General features: G+C 42.5%; 1 protein-coding gene across 1 annotated transcript in view; it reads right to left on the bottom strand.

Annotated features, from left to right (window-relative positions):
- NCAM1 (neural cell adhesion molecule 1) overlaps window positions 1-19,834 on the bottom strand; it is a 313,590-nt gene that overhangs the window by 199,221 nt on the left and 94,535 nt on the right. The window lies entirely within an intron of this gene.

Raw genomic sequence — 19,834 nt, 5'->3', positions numbered from 1 at the left:
AGGAGTTAGAAATTCAAGAGGCTGCTTTCTTCTTAGAGGAGTGCGATCCAGTACAGCAGCCATTAGCCACAGTGGCTATGTCATTTCAGTTTGAATTAATTAAATTAAATTAAAAGCCCAGTTCCTCAGTCATACTACCCATATTTCCAGTGCTCAGCAGCCACATGTGACAAGTAGTGTCCATACTGGACAGCATATAGAACATTTCCCTTGTTGTACAAAGTTCTACTGGACCAGGCTGTCCTAGACTACTTTCCTTTTCCCAGTGAGACCCGTGATTTTTATTTTAGGCGTAACTCAGAGAGATCGCAATTTACCTTAGGTCGATGCTACTGCAGAGAGCAACCTGAAGAAAGGATTGTGTTCCCAGGGGCACTTGGATACCACACCCAGGACGACCACGTTATACAAATGCAGGGATACTGTTCACATCACAGAGTAGATGAGTCATGTTTCCTAGGGTCCTTCAGTGCTTGTCCAGTATTTGTTAACCCTGATAACCCCAAATCTATGATTTCTTCTTCAAGTGTTTCATGTTCTGCCCTCAGTATTCAGGAAAAATAGGGACCTTATACAGCCAAGCTCAAGAAAAGAAAAAAAAAGAAAAGAGAAAAACCTGCAGAAAAGGAGCCAGCATCATCATCAAAAAGGATTTTTAAAATAACTTACCTGAGTCAAGGTGCTTTCTTGCAAAATACTATTATTACTTCTGCACTGGCATGTTTCTCCTTCCAAATCTCATTACAAACGCTTGTCGAACACTTACTATTTACTCAACAGCAGAAATCAACTCCCACTCAGAAAACAGCTAGGCATTGCCACTTAAAGACTCATAAATATCAGATGCAGATACTTTATAAGAACATTTTCAAAATTCAAATTACAGGTGAGCGTTTCAGATTTCCTTCTGTAGCTTCCTTTCCATGGGTATTGCAAATTAAGTGATCAGGAGATTAAAGAGTGACAGGTGCGTTCCTCGCTCCTGACACACCCACACTCCCACCACCACATCCAGCTCAGGGGTTTTGAAATGTGCTGTGTATATTTAAATGTTTTATTGAAAGGTTCTTTTCTCATTAGCTTAAACTGGAATCAGATGCTTCCATATGGCCCCAGGACATTAAAAAAGCTTGCAAAACTTTTAAAATAACGAAATTAACATAAAAAAGTTTACAATTAAAACACTGAGGAACACCTTCCAGTACATCTAATGCCATGCTAAAAATATAGTCAAGCACGCCAGGTGGAGTGACTGCCAGAGAGCTGTAAAGAAAGTCACATCTTGACAGAGGCATTCCTGTGATTTGGGAGAAGTGAAAAGGTTTTCTCAGCTAAATTTTTAGAGATAACTTTTCTACACACAGCTCTCTCTTTCTTACCCCTTTTAGTTTGATGAATACATGTTTTCACTTGGACCCAGTATAAGAGAGATGTGTTTTTTGAAAAAAAAAAAAAAAAGAGGCCCTTTTGCTTTCTACAGAGATGTATTTATACTCAGCTGGAGGAAAAAATAACAGCTTAAAAACAAGGCAAGAAGCAATGTAAAACACACAGAAGTCATGATTATTGGTCTAAAACCTGTGGAAGAAAGTTTACTTCGGCAAGACCATGAAGAAAAGAGGACTCCAGCTACAAAGCAACCACTTGGGAACCGTCTAAAGTACGCACACTGCGTCAGCACACTTGTAAATCAAGACACAAATTATATTTAAAGTAGCATGATAAATGTGCAGTAAATGAGACTGGTCTCAAAATGTTATCTCCCTATATTGCATGAGAAATCTATGTGATTAATCAAACATGCTAACTCAACAAAACAAGTCCAGATTAGGCTTTTTTTTTTTCTTCTTTTTTAGCTTTACTCATCCCAACAACCATTACAAAGTGTCTAAGAGTTACTCTGTCTTCACTGTCCAAGATGTTGACATTGCAAAATGAATGGACAGGCAATGAAAAATACTCGTTGAATTCGACTATAATACACTTACCTAACACTAATATTTCATTGGCTAATTTTGTAATTTTAAATATGGCAATGCCCTTTGCCTTCCCCAAAAGGAATACCCCTAATTCACTCTTCAACATTAGTTGATAAGTTTAATCAAAATGAATGCAACCATTGGTCATGATAACAAAATCCAACAAAGCTACGAGCAACAACTTCAGGAAAAAGTTAATTGTCAGCTATCAGGGATCATTTTTATTTAAATCATGTTTTTAAGTTTATTTATTTCAAGAGCATGAGGGAGCATGTGCACAAGCAGGGGAGGGGCAGCAAGAGGGGGAGAGAGAATCCCAAGCAGGCTCTGCACTGTCAGCACAGAGTCTGACGCGGAGCTTGATCTCACAAACCATGAGATCATGACCTGAGCCGAAACCAAGAGTCGGATGCTTAACCAACTAAGCCACCCAGGCGCCCTATCAGTGATCATTTTTAACGACGGTTATCAATTACCATTGAAAACCCACCAACAAAAAAAACCTGGCAAACTTCAATTTTTTTTTTGTAAATTAATAAGTGTTACCGATAAAAACTGAGTCCTGCAGTTTGCTTACCACCAGCAAGGTACTATAACTCGATCAGTCACAAGAAGATCCAGGTTCTCAGTACAGTTCCTACCAGCAGTGACAAATCCCAAAGTCATACTTGGAGAGGCTGCTCAAAGGCAAAGTCCCAGAGAATATCATGTTATTCATTCAACAAACAAAACCATTCCCATGGCTACATGTTGGATTTTGTTATCAGTGGGAGCTGTTCCACATCTGTGATCTTAAATTCATACACTCTGATGTCCAACCACAACTCATGACTTGTTCCTCTTTTCCTGTTCCAGCCATCCCACTCTTGTCCCCTGTTGAGACTGCATCCCTTTTCCTGTCCTTTTCTTCCAATCAAACAGCCTCTTTGACTTCACTAACCCCCAAGATAGGGGGATGCTTCTTCAAGGAGGATGCTTCCTCATTCTCCCACTTAATTCATCACGCCCTCCTCCTTGGACCACACGCAGCCTGCACATCCCCAGAACAAGTCGAATCCACCCATTTACTGGTGCTTCTCCAGCTCAGGGTTTGCCAAGTGACTGCCGTGGAAACATGAATGATGCAGAATGGACCAGGGACTGACTTGCAGTTTCTGGTTTCAGCACACCCCAAAAGTATTCATGTGAGAGAGGCATCTGGTCAGCCACCTTCCCTGGTTAGGTTATCTGAATTTTTACCACTTTCTCAGCTCCTCCCCGTCTGCCCCCTTTCTCAGCAAATGCCCTCATGTCTTCCTTACCCCATGGTAAAAACAGAGGACACTGAGCCATAGATTTTACCGGCATACAGGGCCTCTTCCCAACTACCTCCAAACCTATTTGTCTTCCTCTCACTCCTTCCCACAGTCCCTCTGGATATGAAGAAGAAGCCATACCCTGTATTTAATGCTTCCTTCTCCCACTTGGGTGCTTAGTCTCCTTCTGGCCCCCTCTGGGGTCTCACAACCCACCATCCTCTCTCCCCTTCTCTGACTTCTCCCTGTCTGCTTCCCTGCTCCCCTCAGCCCACTAAGACGCTCACGTCTTCTCTAAATGAAATAGCATCTCTCCTGTGACTCCAGGCCCTCCCCCAGCTTACCTGTGCCACTTTCTCCTTCCAGGCATGCTTCTTCAAGGAGGATGCTTCCTCATCTTCCATTTAATCCCAAAGGCACTGCAAAAAGGCCTTTTCCTCTACTACTCAGCTGGTATGGTAAACCTTTCTTCTCTGGGTTCATTTCTCTCCACAAATGCTGACTGTCCTCATGTTCCATCAAGCACAGCATAGCAGCTGCCATCTAACCCAGGATGCTTGGTGACAGGCGGTACACTGACACCTTGCTCACCCTGCCTATGACCCTCTCACCTGCTGGCTCACAGCTGCCCATTGCCACCTTCCCTTCTTGCGTGCCTCCCCGCCCCCCAAACAGGCTGAAACACTGGCACCCACTTCTCCAACCCAGAGCCTTTGGGGGTGCCAGGGCTATATTTACACTCTCCTCCTGAATATCTCACAGACACTCCAGGCACAACAGACGCCCACCAAACACACCGTTTTTCTCTCTGGCCACTGTATGCACGGTCTTGGTCAATGGCAACACTGCTCTTCCAAAAAAACCTTACAGTCATTCTGGATGTCCCTTCCTCCTCCTTCCCACGCCAACATAAACTGCCACCACTTTCTGTCAATTCTATGTCTTAAGAATCTCTTAAATGTCTTCTCATATCCCTATCTCCAAGGCCACTGCCTTGTGAATCCTTCTTCACCAGCTCAGGACAATGATCCTTGACATTTGTTAAAGTTACCCATGCCCCTTTTTCTGAAACAGAAACACACCTCATCCTGCACCCAGCCCAGTCCCGAAGGACTCATCTTTAACTGGTCTCCCCAAGTTCACTTTGGTTCCTTCTGGGTCCTTCTCCATTCTGCTCCCAGATTAAAAGAAATCTAAACATCGTGGCGCAACCTCCACTCTTTGCCTGTCACAGACTTCATCGTGGCCTTCTCTGGCATACACTTCCAAGTGCACACCTGCCACTCCGAACTTACCCTTCCCCACTGTCCACGCCCACCTGAATTATACCAAACAACTTTAAGGTCCCAAAGCTCTTCTCCCTTATTATCTGAATGTCAACTTTCTACTCTACCTTGAAGACTTTTCTGCTTGGGTTTGAATGCCACCTTCTCCCTAAAGACCACTCTGTCCTTCCTCAGGACACCTGTTTCCCCTGTACTATTTACACTTAGGAAAGCCTCCACAGTCACAAGGTGACTGTTGGGCTCTCGGGCTCTGGAGATGAGGACCATTCATTACTCATACCCAAAACATAGGAGGCAATTATTAAATATTTGAGAATCAATAAATGAATTAATAAATACAAATGAAGTACCATGTGCCAGGACATCTGCTAAGGCAGTACAAATATTAGTCACATATAAATGAAGTGTAACTGTTAAGTGAAGCTGGATACCCCCTTATGTCCCTTGATGAGCCATAGATTATGCTTTCTTGACAGAACAGGACTGCATAGCACCAGGAGAATTTCCTAGTACTAGAAAATATTTGATAGCCATAACAATACAATTGAATAGCCGAACTACTACTTCTAGGTCCACATCATCAAAACCCCAGAGCTTCTGGCCCTAAGGTCCTGAAAATAGTCACAAGGCCAGGAATACAAATTTGGTAGAATGTTTGTATCACTCACTTACTGTGAGTAATACGGAAGACCTGGAATTTAACCGAGGGTCAGAAGACCGTATCCTATCAGACCTATTATATTATGGAGAAAACCAGAGGAATTTATTCCTGGCCTCATCTGTAAAACTAGATGAATTGCAAGACCAGTATGATTAGAGATCCTCATTTCCAGAACGGTGTTTTGCAGAACTCTGGATCTCTATTCCTCCAAAAAATATTAACCATGTCACCATCAGCCACAATCTACTGATACGGACACCCATGTACCAGGCACGGTGCCAAGTGTTTTATACACAATTATTTCATTTAATTTCCATAATAACCTCCATTATGAGTATATCCATCTCTAGGGAAGTTAAAACTTAAATACAGACCTTCCCAAACTTCCATGCTCCAGAGGACTAGGACTCTACAGCCGGAGCTGTTAACTATTGCCGCCAAGCTAATGAGCCTACATCCAAGCAACTTTTGGATACTGGGTGCACAGATGCCCTTCCTGGAGGTTATAGTCTGCGTTAACATTATAACGTAAGGGCTCTCAGAGGTCTCGCAGTATCAAGCCTTTTAACTTTACTTAACACGCATTCGTTAAGCTTATTTGACTCCAGGAGACTTTTTTAATGGAACCATTTATAACATATCAGGGGGCACATGTTTTGTAGAATACAATTTGGCTTTAGATGATAACCAAAGGGATTATGAACTCACTGAGGCCAAAAGGAGAAAGGAGCTAATTGCAGTATTTGTTACAAGCGATGGAGCGGGTGAGGCATTTGTGTCACAACCTCAAATGCCAGGTGACATAATGACAATGACAATATTCGTGAGTCGAACGAAAACTATTTCTCCATTCATGGAATTAGACACCAGTGCCCTGTGATTTAATCCCAGGAATCACAAAACCAATTCAAGAAGCCAATGTGCCACAGGGCCAGTGGTGGTAAAGGCTGCTCGATGGGCGCCATGGTTTGCAAATTCTGAGGTGACAAAAGTGCCTGTTTGTGCTATTTTCCAGTCCTGCCACACCTCCTTCCTTCTTAGGACACTCACATCCTTAGAGGAAAGCCCGTGCTTCCCATTACATAGATTCTTCGGAAGACCTAACAGTAAGAAGGCTGGAGAACAAGTATGTGCCTTTGTTACAAGGAACTCAACTTGGCCAATACCACTGTCCTGAGCTCCGTTACTTATCCAAATCCCATCTGCTGGCCACCTACTACATGTCAAACTCTACACGAGAGGGCGAGACAAGGAGCTCACGGCCTGGTGGGAAGAAAGCAGCATAGGGAGACAGGGCGGTGGACCACACAAAGTGCTTTTGTCGAACGTGTGCAAGACACTATGTGACTCTCACAGCCTAATTCTTGCTGAAAGGAAAGAGGAGCATGAAGGGCTTTCCCTTCCTCATCTTCACATTAGGACCTACCCTCCAAAATCCTAAAGGAAAACAGGGGTCAGAGCTCACACAGCAAAGCTGATGAAAGGAATGTGCCATTTGAAAGTCAGCCAACAGGTTCAGGGTGTGAAAAGCACAGAAATAAGAATCGAGATGCCTGTGGTCTGGTTTTGATCCTGAGTGACTTTAGCAGAACAGCTGGCCTTTGCCTGTTTTCCTCTGTCCTACACAGACATGATGGAGATAAATTAATACAATGGGATGGGCAAAGCGTCATGCAATTAGTGAAGCAAAAGAGGACGAAAAGCAAATTTCAGATCCATTAGCACAACTATTAGAAGAAAACACATCTATTTCTGTATATAAATAACCTTAATAACTTTATGTGGACTTTTACAAGATTGAAATTAAATTACAGAACCACTTCTTGCCTATAGATTTTATTTTTTCCCCACTGAACTGTTCATCTTCTAAAGTTAGATGGGTTCAGAGGAATCTTTATAGGACTTCCTTTTACGAAAATTCCTCATCTGACAATTCCCAGTCAGGGAAGTTCATACCTACCTTCTACACTCAGAGGATACATGAGGTACGTTTTGAAAAGGGGGGCCAAGAACCAACCAAACAATCTTCTCTCGTAAATCACAGTGAAATTCTCATGTGTTCTGTTTATTATTATTGTCAGTAGATGTTATATTTTTAAAATTTTTATTTCGTTGTATTTAATTTTAATTCAAGAGAGAGCAAGCGAGCTCATATGGGAGCAGGAGAGAGGGTCTGAGGGATAGAGAGAGAGAGAGAGAATCTTAAGCAGGCTGCACATTCAGCATGGAGCCCGATGTGGGGCTCGATCCCATGAACCATGAGATCATGACCTGAGCCAAAATCAAGAGTCGGACACTCAACTGACGGAGCCAGCAGGGCACCCCAGTAGACGTTATATTTTAAAGCGTTTTAGACTGCGAACATAGATGAGCTCCCATACACGCCATCAACCTGCACAAAGTTTCCTCATTAACATTTACATTAGCATGGGGTACATTTGTTATAATTAATGAACCACGTTAACAAGGCATCATTATGTGAAGTCTGTCTTCTATTCAGATTTCCTTAGTTTTTACCTAATGTCCTTTGTCTGTTCCAGAATCCCTTCTGGGACCCACATTACACTTAGTTTTCTATCTCCTTAGGCTTGTCATAGCTGACAGCTTTGAGAGGACTGGCCAAGTACATTGTGGGACGCTCCCTCTACTGGAATGTGACGCTTGTCTCATGATTAGACCCAAGGTTGTAGGTTTGGGGGAGGAAGACCATGGAGGTAAAGTGCCGTTTTCATCCATCATCTCAAGACCTGGTGGTGTTGATGAGGTTTCTTCCCTGTCTTCCCTTCCATGCTGTAGGAAGGAAGTCACTACATGTAGCCAAGTCAGGAGGAGAGGGGAGGTGGGCTCTCTGTCCTTCAGGTGAAGTATCTACAGGATTTATTTGGAATACTCCACGTGACATTTGTCTCTTCTCCTGCATATGTTAATCTCCTCAATCATCTACTTGCATCAGTATGGTCTCATGGATGTTTATTTTGTGCTTGGGGCTGTAACTCAACACCACTTCATTTATTTTGTTGTTCGAATCGTTGGCTCCTGGGAGCTTCTGCAGGGTCTTCTCTGTGTCTTCCTGTGGCAAACCCCCTTCGATGTGGCTATTTTTTTCCCCCTCTTTCCTTCTTTTTGAGCCCTTCCTTACTTTCCAGCACAAGAGCCTCCAGCCTCATCTTGTATTTCCTGCCCCAGCCCTAGAATCAGCCATTTCTCCGAAGAGCCCTGGTTCCCATCACTGCAGAATGGGATCAGAAACCATGATCTGGGCACTAAGTGTGCTTGTTGCTAAGAGAAGTGTCATTTCTTTTATGCCATCTCAGCTGACAGCAAAGAGAGGTCCCTGTGTTGACTAGCCTGTGCATATATACATATCTACAAATATTTCTATAGGGAACCACCCTCCTATATATTAAGTTAAACATTATGTATTCCTTAATTCTCCAGAAAATTTCAACCCCTTTAAGTTTTCTATTTCAAGTGCCTTGGAAGAAAACTGTCACTTACATTTGTAAGTTTCCCATGGCATCTACCACTGAGTTGTCAGTAAGATCTGCTGATCTGAAATTCAGAGCTCAAGAATGGGTTCAGATATGTCTGCTGTCAGTTGGAGATAGGAGTCACAGCCACTACAAAGGACTACTGGAGAATTAAATAAGATGATGCATGCAAATGTTTAGAACAGAATCTGGCACATGTTAAGCATGTAATAAATGATAAATACATTATTTGTAGTTTATGGGAAAATATTTTCAAGAGCAAAAGATCTAATGGTATAATTTTTTGCTTATATTTCTTTGTGTTTGGTTGTATTTGTTTTTACCAACTGACTGAAAAGTAAGCATCAATTTAGGCATAAACTTTTACTCCAAATATGCTCTTTGGAAAGATTAAGCCAGCCATGTTACCAGTCATGTTACCGCTGCCTGAAGGCACTAAGAAGTGGATTTCCTAATGTACACTATCACAACCTGTTGCAATGGATTAGAAACAGGGGTCACCCTGAGGAAGAGAGAGCAATGAGACACAGGGTTACAATTTCTACATTAGAATGTCCGCCATTCAACCCCAGCCATGCCATTAATAGAAGGCAGTCAGGGTTCCCATAGAAAATAGTCTCAACTCATACCATCGATTAGAATTGTCTCAACACCTGGAAGACCTGTCCATATAAGTCTACAGTAACATGATCATTAATTCTCTTCAATCTCTTATGAGAACCTTTCTGACTATACGTGGCAAAGAAGCCATGATAATTTCTACCTGAGGCCAAATGACATACTAGTCACAAATAGTACAGACTACATTTTCTGAGGACTGGTTTCAAGTTAATGCTGGTGTTCTGAAAGATCACTTAACTGTTCACTTAAACCAAATCTGATTTTGTATTTCTTCTACAGGGTCAGAATGGACGAAAGAATCATGCTTGCTTAGCACAGATCATATGAGTAGTCTGAAGTTCTAGTAAAGCAAGCTTATGATATGTAAGATGGTAAGTGGGTACTGGGAACTGGACAGAATGCGTGGACCTGCCATCCAGATCATGTCAATCATGCAGGCCCCCTGGATGCCTGTGCAACACCATCTTATAATGACGCAGTGCTTCTGAAGAGCTCAGCATAACCAGTCTAGATTAGTAACATTGAGTGGTCTCCAGAGGAGGCAGAGCAAGGCCCTGAGGTGGCCAGTGGGCCCAATGAGTATTCAGAATGTCAAGTTCAGACCTCATGCTCCAGATGGAGACTTCAGAGCATAACGCTCGTCAGTGACTGCAGGGCCTGGCTAGCCACAGGCACAGAAAAGAATCTAAAACAGAGAATCTGAAAAGCTGCCTCAGAGTTAACAACAGAAAGCCCACAGTTGTGGATACTTCAGGGTAGGGCTGTCTGGCGCCCAGAGCAGCCTCTGCCTGGCTCCACTCACACTCCACACAGCACCAGGTAAGTGAGCTCACAGTCCTTCTCTGCTTAAAATGCTTCCCCGGCATCCCAGTACCTCCAGAGTAAAATCCAGAGCCCCATTTACCTCTCTAGTCCTCTCTGGAGTCCTGGCCACATTTACCTTCTTTCAGAGGTTGCAGGATTCTTTGCCATCACTGGGCCTTTGCACGTGCTACTCCTGGTCTCTGAAATTTCCTTCCTCCCATTCTTCAAAGGCCTGGTTCCTTCTAAACTTTTCATTTTCCACTGAGATGTCATCTCCTGGGAGGGGTCTCCCCTGACCTTTCTCTTAAGTAGCAACCCCTTCCCTTCCTCTTTCATCATTCTTTAGCCCAGCACCCTGCTTGTTTTCCGTATGGCACTTAGCATGGCTCAAGGTCATTTTATTTATTTACTTACTTACATGGTTTTTGGTCTGATTCTACCATTCCAGCATGAGATTCCTGAAGGCAGGAACCTGCTGGTTTTGTCTGTCACTGTAGAACCAGTGCCTAGCACATGGCAGGCATTCAGTAAAAATCGCTCATGTTGAAAACACTATGATTAGTGAAAGAAGCCACACACAACACCACATATCGTACGACTCCACTTCTAGGAAATGTCCAGAACAGACACACCGTGGAGACAGATCCCAGTTAGGCCCTGGGGAGGAAGGGACAATGAGGGGTGACTGCTTAATGGGTATGGTGCTTTCTTTGGGGTCATAAAATGTTCTGGACCTAGAAAGAGGCGATGCTTGTACAACATTGTCAATGTAATCAATGTCACTAACAGAAAATGTTATTTTATGTGTATTTTACCACAATAAAAAAAAAAAAAACCAAAACAGTAATACGAAGAAATGCATACATTGTACCTTCATGGTGTCCCACCTTCCAGCAGGTGACAACTAGGAGGCAGGCAGCTTCTCCTTGGGCTGATGCCAGCCTACATACCTACTTGATACACCTGCAACAGACTAGGTGCAAACTGAACCACCAAGATGGGCTCTCTGCTGTCACCAAGTGAATTCATACAATGAAGACCAAATCCCCATTTGGGCTGCACATATACAGAGTCAAACACAGAGCCCTGGTTTCAGTTTCTGGGTGTAAGTGGTCAGACCAGGGGACAGCACAGCCGGCCCCTTCATTCCAGTCAATGATCAGTACTAACCACCATGGACAAATTAAATTTAAGACGTGCTGCACCGATTGCTTGAAAGTGGAAAATGAATACATTACCCTTAGAGCATTGATTTATTTCATGCATGCAGAGAGCAGGATGTGAGTTCCATGTACTTGTCCCGTAAACAAGTGAACCAAGCTGGCCCAGCGGGGGAATGAGAAGTGGGAAATATCAAAGCAGAAAGATCTCTTCTGTTCCCTTCCCGCTTCTGAGAACATCAGGCCCATTGCCAGCGGTCATAACCAGAGAGGTCTGCCTTCTTAATCTAAGGCTTCCTTTGTATTTGGAATATTTACTTCCATAGTTCGCCTACTTCTGAGACTATAGGTAAAACAGGTGGGAGGGGAGGGCAAGGAAGTGGAAATACAATCCACTCACACTATAAGATTATAAGTACCCTCTGGTGAAGTATGTACGTTCCTGCTAAAATGGTTCTGTCACTTAACCACCATTTCCTTATGTATACCTTCATTTACTTTCAACACCTGGATCAAAACTTTATGAACTCTTCCATAGCTCCAGAAATAAATGGAGTGACTAATGACAACAATTAAAACTACCCGTCCAGGGAAAATACTGGGTGACACTGAGGAAATGAAACGCAAAAGATACAGAACCATTATCACTCCAAGTATTGAAATTTACATACCGGAATCTTAAAAATAAGATTTGTGGCTCAAAACGTGAGATTCACTTTTTGGACAGGGAGCTAGGGAAGCCTTCTGAATCTCCCATGGTGTGTACTCCACATAAAACACAGTCTTTGTAGTATGATGAATAATTTAAACTATATTTATGAGTTCACAGAAGAGAGAATTTTTCTAAAGCAACTTCTAAAACTAAAATTCTTAATAAGCCGAACCTTACAAAGACATAGAAAATTTAAAGGAAATATACGTTCTTTCATTGAATTAGGTCTTTAACTTGAAAATGGCTGCAGTGTATACAAGTGAATAGGAGTATCTAAATTTAGTACACAATGCTGTAAAAAAATTGCTGATTCTCAATTATCCCCTGGAATCATCACCATGGTTTCATAAAACATGCTGTCTTAACTAGAAAGAGTATGCATCATGATCATATTAAATATCTTATCTAAAAGTATTTCTGAATTGTCAATTTTTAAGTGAAGCAACCAAAATCTACAAAAACTTAGAGACAACTATTTAGAAGTCATGAAAAAACTAGTCTTAAAAATATTAAAGCTTTCTAGTTCAATCAGACTAGTTTGAGAATCTCCAGTTCAGTATTCATCCATCTATAATGTGTCCTTCTTCATCTACTCTAACTCTAAAGTAAAAGACCCCACTCCCCAGAGAAACCTAGTAAGGAAAAGAGGTTCTGGCTACAATCATTTCTGCCTGCCCTGTTTCCACCAGATTAGCAATAACGTATCATTCATTATGCACTTACTGTTAGCCCAAGGGCTTTATATATATTATCCCTCAAACCATACTTTTCCTCCATTTAATGGGAAGGAATCACTGGGTGTGGCAGAGTGTACTTTACAAGATGGCAGCAACAATATCTCCCAGCCCCTATGCTCTTATGCCATGTGACTTTGTCGTCCAGAGGGGGGCGTTGTGGTGCCCTGACCAACAGAAAATGGCGGAAGTGAATCTGTGCTGGGCACTATAGGTGAGACCTTTAGCTGGCCTGGCAGCTTCCACATTCTGCCTCTTGGAAACCAGCTGCCACATAAGAAGAAAGCACCATGAGATTGCCATGCTGTGACAAGCTCAAGTTGCAAGAAGAGGCCCTGGAGGGTGAGTGGGCATGTATGTAGCAAGAGAATCCAAGGACTACTGATGCACCAGAGGTGCAAGTGAAGAAGCCATCTTGGAAGAAGATCCTCTAGGTCCAGCCACCAAAACCAATGTCCAGCCAAATCCTTCCTCACTTCCTGACCTACAAAATCATGTGCAAAATAAAAAAGGCTGTGATAAGCCACCTAGACCTTGGCATTGTTTGTTGCACAGCAACAGATAACCGTAACACTGTCCCATGAAACCCTCACCTCTGGAAGGGTCTTAGATCTGAAGAATAAAGAGATCGTAGTTGAGCTCTCTATCTAAGGTTGCCAGAGTATAAAGAGAGAAACTGAGGCCCAGAAATTTTAAGCGGTCGTCTAAGAGAGTGGAGTTTACCAATCATGTTGTCTCAGGCAACTAGAGGAAGAAGCCTACAGCTCTTTTCTCATTGCTGTTTACCCATTCTCCTACTTATTTTTTCAAGCTGCTGGACCAGAGCATAAATGTAACAAGAAAATAAATGAAGAACAAGGCTCCGCAACTAGAAAAAGTAAATGACCAAAAACAGATATAGCATATTTCAGTTTCTCAAAGCCACAATTCTAATTTATTTGAACTTCTAGAAGTGAATAATTACTTTCCCCAAATTAGGGTGTCTTCATTGGCCAGGAGAATCCACTCTGCTCTCAGTGGTATCAGGGGAAGGGCTGTGGAGCATCCTTGGACTCAGAGGCTACAGAGGCTGCTGCAGTTAAGCTGATGGAGTCAGTGTAAGAGGCATGAAGAAGCAGAAACAGGCAGGTGACCAGACTCTATTCTTTTTTTTTTTTTTAACTTTTTTTTAGTATTTAGAGACAGAGGGAGACAGAGCATGAGCATGGGAGGGGCAGAGAGAGGGGGAGACACAGAATCCGAAGCAGGCTCCAGACTCTGAGCTGTCAGCACAGAGCCCGACGCGGGGCTTGAACCCACAAACCGTGAGATCATGACCTGAGCCAAAGTCAGACACTTAACTGACTGAGCCACCCAGGTGCCCCAGACCAGACTCTGTTCTTAACAGTTCCTTCAAAGGTCAACAAAAGGCAGGCTGCACAATCTCCTCAGAACAACTACCGAGGTAGTAGTAGTTCACGATTCTGAATTTAAAAGTAGCACATTTTAAATGCTCCCATTCAATAAGCTGGACTTGCACTCCCATAAACACAGGAACACAGGGAGAGGCCAGTGCCTCATGGAATGAATTCTGCACAGAGGAAGGGTACATTGCACCTCAGTCAAAAGTCCCTCAATCCCTATGCTCTCAGTGCCCCTTCTAACACAACCTTCTCCATCAGGCTCTCTGGAAATCCTTCTCACTGGAAACCTACCACCCTCACCTGCTCTATTTCGTAGGACATTCCATTTCAAGCTTTTAATTGCAACCAGGCTCTTCTCTGAGGACAATGCTTCCCCTACAGTGTCATCCAGGAAAATCCACATGTCCTCCCACAGCCTCTGTATCTTCACCATGGATATCCCACAGGCTCAAATTCAACATGTTCCTAGCTGGATTTATCCAACTCCCCCCACCACTCCCCATGCCACACCTGTTATTTTATATCTTTGTTTCAACTGAGTCTCCCCATTCATACTAGAAATGAAGGAGTTGTCTTTGCCTTCTTTCTGCCCCTCACTCCTAATCTATAATCAGTGACAAATTACTAGATTTCCTCTCACATAGATTTTTAAAGGTTTGCTGCTTCTCCATTGTACCATGCTTCCAGTTTAGACATTCAACAGTAGCCTAACTGGCTTGATTCCAGCCCAGTCCCCTCAAAGTCAGACTCTCAGGTAGCCAGAGATCTCCCTCAGAGATACACTGTGTCTTCATCATTCTGTTTAAATTTTTCAATGGCCATTCTGCCTGGAGGGTGAAGCCCAAGCTCCCTAACACTGTGAACGCGACCCTCTATTATCGAATTCCATTTCTTTAGTACAGGATTCTACCTCTTACTTCCTTACTCTGTTGGTTGTAGCTCCCAGAATGCTCCACGTGGTTTCATGCCTTTGCTAATGCCATCCCCTCCTGTCTGGGGGCTCACCTCCTCTCTATACTCTCACACCCCTCTCTCGCTTACCTCCCAGTCACTGTTCAGAGAGTCCGGCTCTGAACCGGACACAGGCCCCACCTGCACAAGGGCATGAAAACCAGAGGTGGGAATCCCAGGGGCCATTTTGGAGTCTGTCTGCCACCCAAATACACAGTTTTGAGAGCACTCACTAGAAAGGCTGTATAGCTAAAACATCCAGGAAAGGACTGGGAACAGCAAGCATAGGTTAAATATATTAAAAAGGGGTATGCTTTATGTGTGAAACCTACTGCGCAATCTTAAATACATTTTTCTTTTTATGAAAATTACTTTTATGTTACTAGAGAATTCTACAATTAATAAAAAAATTCTGCAAAGCATAGCAGAATTTGGGTTTGGGGGCAAATGTGAAATTTAAAACAGTGACCATTTTTTACTTGTACATTACTTTCAGCATCATTATTTTTGTAACTGGCTCTTTAGATCAGCAAGAATCTTCTTAAATCATTTATTTTTCATCCACTTTACAGGGTGTTTGAGGCTCAGGAGGCAGGGCTTTATTTAATACACCTCAATAATTTATAGCCAACAATACACTAAGGGAAATGTCAACCTCGTAAAGACTGAAATCTGAAAAGTGAGAAATGTTCAAATTTTCCTCAGAGAAAGAGAAATTTATGAAAATAAGGCAAGTCAAGGAAGTATATTAAAACATTTCAAAACATAAAGAATGTGCCTAATGCATCAGCAATTTTTTGATGTGTCCCTATGGACTACACCACGTCTGTAACAAACATGGCAGCCTCTGACTAAGTTACGACCGGGCCCGTTTTTCTCCAGATAAATCAGCACTGAATGTGGCCAGTGACACTGCGGTCACTTTAGGGCAGAACTTTGTCCCAAGGCCTTCCTATACTCCCCCTTTAAAGGGCTTCAATCCTTTTTTATAAATGTTCTGTTTCCCCGCAGAGTGGCTCCTACTTGCTCTGACTCAGAGTTAATCACAACAGCTTGGAGAAGGCCCCAAATGCCGCTCAAGCAACATGACAAATGAGGGGAAAAGAAAAAAGCAGCTTCTGACCTTCCACCGAAACATAAAGCTATTAGCCATCATCTGCCAAGACTTGGGGAGTAGGCCAACCTGGCCCCCGAAAAGCCAAAGAGGTCAAGTTCTCCACAGTGAACGGACCTCAGACTTCTGCTTAGTTCCATGTTAAGGGAATAAGGAGAGAATTTTCCAGCAAACTTTTAAGTGTCTATGTAATTTCTGAGATGTAGCCATTTTCTGCAGTTAGATTTTCAGGGTATACCCAATGAAACCCAATAGCAGTCTGAGGATTTAATTGGAAAATTACCCTTCCTCAAGGGCAGGACCAGGTTGGAAAGGGTACAGCTAATGCCTCAGGTAAGGGTTTAAAATGGTGAAGAGGGGACTTTTATATTAAGGCCACAAACCCACCAGCACTGGCACCAGATGGACCGATGCTGAGCTCTAGCTCAGTATCAGGAATTTTAAAAAGAGCATGGGACAAGGATTTTAGGATCAGGACCATCATCACTTCCTAGCAGTGTTTAAAAGTTTGAACATTTTTTTATAAATACAAGTGACACAAAATTTTCTTCGGAGCAAACCAGGAGAAAGGGAAGATATGCCATCAGTTACTGTGCAGCAAGAAACTGCTTCTATCACCAGGCCAAACTAAAATGTACTATTTAAAGTTTCTTTTAATGTTTATTTGTTTTTGAGAGACAGAGCACAAGCAGGGGAGGGGCAGAGAGAGAGGGAGACACCAAATCCAAAGCAGGCTCCAGGCTCTGAGCTGTTAGCACAGAGCCCGATGTGGGGCTCGAATCCACAAACCACGAGATCACAACCTGAGCCAAAGTCAGATGCTTAACAACTGTGCCACCAAGGTGCCCCTAAAATGTGCTATTTAAATTTCCTTTTGGTGACACATTGTGGTTCTTACTGGCTTATCTATTCAGGGCTTCCTCATTCACCCAGGACCCATGTGAGCCCTGCCTCTCCGGGGGGAGGGCAGTGGACGGCTGCAAGGCTGCTGTTCAGATTAGGCACAAGATGGAAATTCAGGTCACACTTCATAAAAGAGGGCTTCTGAGAAATAGCAAACCTGCTTCCCACAGCTCACGGGTCCTTCAAACTCCATTTTAATTACCAGTGTTTCCAAGGAAAAGCCCTTTGTCTACTTGTCTCTCGAACAGGGAGTTCAGGTTTTCTTCCATTTGAAATTGCTTTATTGACTCGACTTGCAGCAATTCCCTTAGGTAGGGATCACCCGCAGATGCAATTCAGCTAAGGACTGGATTCGATTACTGCCAGGCAAACAACTTACTACCCACACAGATTCCATCCCGGATGAAATCCCCATGTTACTGAATTGAATACTTCTCTACAAAGGGACACTGAAAAGACCCTCTCGCCAAAAGGTGCACCTTGAGGCTGTGCGGTAGGAAGTATGGTTCACTGAGCCGTATGGACCGTGCATCGGAAAGCCGTGAGGCAATTGGCAGCGGGCAAGCTCAGCACTCCTTGGCACTCCATTAGGACTGTCCTCCTGAAAGGTGGATAATTTGTAATACGTACCGCTATGTAATAGGTCTTAAAAATAGTTGTACCTTCAGACCTCACTATTTCATTTGTAGGAATTTGTACTGAGAACGTATAGTGACTGCAGAAAGCTCACTGATGTTCAAGGCAATATTGGTGACAGGTGGATAAAACAGAAGTAAACCAGTGTCCCATGGTAGGAACTGTTAAATGAATTAGGCAATCAAATAATCCACCAGTATCTTCAGACATTCACAAAACACGGTAGAAAGTATATAATAACATGGTGGAATGATGTTGTAATGGGCAAAGTAAGTTATAAAATAGTTTGTGCCATAACAGAAAAACTTTAGGGTATAAAACATACGTGTTTGCACATAGAAACAAGATCCAAAGGGTGGATACCGAAGTGTTAATAGTATGTACTTAGGTGATTAAAGGGTAACTTTCATTCTCCTCTTCTGATATCTGAGTGTGTAAATTTTCAACAATAAACATTAATTACTTTTTTAATGATAAAAAATATCTGGTTAAAGTGAGGGTTGGAAAAGAACAGGAGATAATCTGCCCCCCTCCTTCATGTCATGGACAGGGAGGCTGTGGCTTAGGAAGCTGTCCTGGGAAAAAGGAAACTACCATAAAGAAGGGAGAAGAATTTCCTAAACCGCTATTCACATTAATGGTATCTCTAAATTAAATTCGTAATTAAATGAATTACGAACTGATCAAAATCACTTCTGAGTTATTATGAAATGAGAGCCCATCCAGAGGAGTAGTTCTTCAGGTTTTCTGGGTCACTGAGACGACACTGGAAATACCTGACGAAGCTCCCCATGCTGTTCACAGAAAAATGCACCTGAGCTCTAATAAACAGAAACTGTGCACATTGGTTCAGGGATTTGCAGAGACCCAAAAGCTGGTCCATGGATCGCTCACAACAATGTGTTTTACTCTGTGCATTGTGACATGAAATCACATGACATGACAGAAAATGAGAGAACAGGGGCACCTGGGTAGCTCAGTTGGTTGAGCAACTGACTCTTAGTTTCGGCTCAGGTCATGATCTCATGCTTCGTGAGTTCAAGCCCCACATGAGGCTCTGTGCTGACAGTGCAGAGCCTGCTTGGGATTCTCTCTCTCTCTCTGACCCTCTCCTGTTTGTGAGTGTATGCGCGTGCTCTCTCTGTCTCAAATACTTAAAAAAAAAAAAAAAAAAGAAAATGAGAGAATAAAAAAGAATAAAATAAAGAACAAAGAAGAATAATATAAAACAACAACATATATTTTGCATACATATGATGGGTCAGTAATATTTTATGAAATTTTTCTCTTACAAAATTATTGTTAATATCTGTATAAATCTAAAGAATATTTAATTATATAAATTACTCATGTGGTATCATTCTCGATAGTGATATAAAATACAATTATCACCATGCGTTGGGGCTAAACAGCATGAAAATGATATCCTGGAAGCCTATCACCTATTATCCCAGGTTAAAAAAAAAAAAATCCTACTCTAGAAAGGAAAATAGCATCAGGGTGATTTAACCAAGTATCTAACCACATTTTTTGGAAAAAATAAGGGAAAGGGTATAGTTTCTTAGATCTTTTTTTTTTTAAACATGATCTATTACTGTTTAGGAAAAACAGGAGCTAAAAATTTGGGTCAGGGTCTGAGCAAGCAGTTTTGGACCGTAATGTGGTCTACATTCCATGAATACTTAAATGCTTTGTTTTAAATTAGGATTGATTTACTACATTCACCTCTTTACTACTTTGATTCTGTAAAAGCAAATCATATCCAACCACACATAAACTCCTTTTTTTCCTTTCGGGCATTCATTCATTCTGTCTCATTCATTCTCACCACCCCCCCCCCATTCCCCCACCCCACTCTGCCCCACATCTCTCTCAGAACAAAACAATGGACAGAAATGGAAAAATTCCACAGACTTGACTGAATCTGAGACACCCACACCAGCCACAAGGAGACAGATGTCTGCTTCGGACTGTCTCCAGCTCATGTCAAATGCTTGAATCAAATGGATCTTCCATCAGAATGGTGATTTATGTCCCATTAAGACAACTAAGCCAATCAGCTTTTCTTTGACACCTGTTTCAGC

The sequence above is a fragment of the Neofelis nebulosa genome, chromosome 10, assembly GCF_028018385.1.
Source record: "Neofelis nebulosa isolate mNeoNeb1 chromosome 10, mNeoNeb1.pri, whole genome shotgun sequence".
In the NCBI taxonomy this organism is placed as follows: Eukaryota; Metazoa; Chordata; class Mammalia; order Carnivora; family Felidae; genus Neofelis; species Neofelis nebulosa.
This window is presented reverse-complemented; position numbering and strand designations above follow the sequence as displayed.